This window comes from Elephantulus edwardii, unplaced genomic scaffold (assembly GCF_000299155.1).
Source record: "Elephantulus edwardii isolate Elephantulus edwardi_28Jun2011 unplaced genomic scaffold, EleEdw1.0 scaffold00045, whole genome shotgun sequence".
In the NCBI taxonomy this organism is placed as follows: Eukaryota; Metazoa; Chordata; class Mammalia; order Macroscelidea; family Macroscelididae; genus Elephantulus; species Elephantulus edwardii.
In genome coordinates, this window is record NW_006399795.1 from 1857019 (window position 1) to 1858702 (window position 1684).

The window sequence follows — 1684 nt, forward strand, 5'->3', positions numbered from 1 at the left end:
CCCAACTTCAAGAGTGATAATTGTGGAACAAAGCAAGTTGAAATTGTTAACAATCTCAATCTCTACTCCATCTATCATGATGTTGCCAGTTGGCCCAGTAGTGAGACTCTTTGTTTTCTTGATGTTGAGCTTCAATCTATATTGGAGACAGCAGTCCTTGACCTGCAGCAAATGCTTCAAGTCCTCCTCAGTCTCAGCAAGCAAAGTTGTGTTATCTGTGTGTGGATCATAACAAACTATGGCTAACATTGAGAAGAATGGGAATTCCAGACTCTTAATTGTGCAATACAAACCTACACCTAGACAAAGAAGTGGTGTCTGAAAATAGAAAGGTCCTAATTGTTTAAACAAGAGGCTTCTAGTCCACAACTGACTAAATTAATTGAAAGACCTACCATCCAACAGCAGACTGTTAATCGAATAAAAAAGACCTACCTTTCAGATCCCAACTGCTTCAAACAAGAGGCTGTCAGGCCCCAATCATGTTTTAATCACAAAGGCCTTCCTGTTTAAGTCAATTAATACCTGGTGGGTAGGCCTTTGTGATTAAAACTTGATTGAAGGGAGCTCCATTGGCCTAGTGGCAAGAAGCTGCAATCCCAAAGGCTCATGGTTCAAATTCACCAGATGCTCCACTGGAGAAGGAGGGGCACTCTCCTGTGACAGGCAGATCCAATTTGATGACACACAATTTAAAAAACAAACAAACAAACAAAAACCAAACTTGATTAGACTCTCAGCCACAGGCCCTTAGACCTGGTAAGAAGACTGATTTGCTATTAGAAGTGCAAACTAAATTAAGAGTTTGTTGCATCTGGGGGAAAACATTGTTCTAATTGATATAGCACCTGCCAGTCAGTATGATGTACTGAAATAATTTGTGAGTTGCTGTAATACTGAAAACTATACCACTGGTGTGTCTGTCAAACTCCACAAGGATTATTCATGGCGGACAGGTTTTAGTAGTTGCTGTTATTGTTATGTGGGTTTTCAGAGGCAGTTAATTGTACAGGAGGAGACTGCCCATCCTTCTTCCACTGAGCAACTGGTGGCCTCAAACCACGAGCCTTTGGGTGTGTAGCACAGATTCTCGCAACTAGGCCACCAGAGCTCCCTGATTTTAGTAGTGCTCCCAGATTAAGATAGACTAGGAAGTAGGACTGGCCATCCATTTCCTAGGTAACAGGGCTCTGAAAAGGCTATGAATGCGAATAGTTATAGTATTAGTGGTAGATCCCAGATTGGAAGACAATCAAAATGAGGAAAAATAATAGCAAGCATCCTGTAATAATTGGAACTTGGAATGTATGTAGTTGAATGTTGGTAAACCAGAAATGAGGGAAAAAGAAATGGAACACATGAACACCGACATCCTAGGCATTATTGAGATGAGATGAGATGAGATGAACTAGCATAGGCCACTCTGAATCAGATAACTACATGGTATACTATGCTGGCAATGAAAAACAGAAGAAGAATGGTGTTGCAGTCATAGTAAAAAAGTACATTTTTTAAAAGTTTTACTCTGAAATATAAGGTTATGAGTGATAGGATATGATCCATACACATATAAGGAAGATCTGTTAATACAACTATTATTCAAATATATACTCCTAGCTTGGAAGGAGGAGTGGCATCCACTTCCATAATAGCTTGCCTCCGGAAACCTTATGAACCTGGAGAG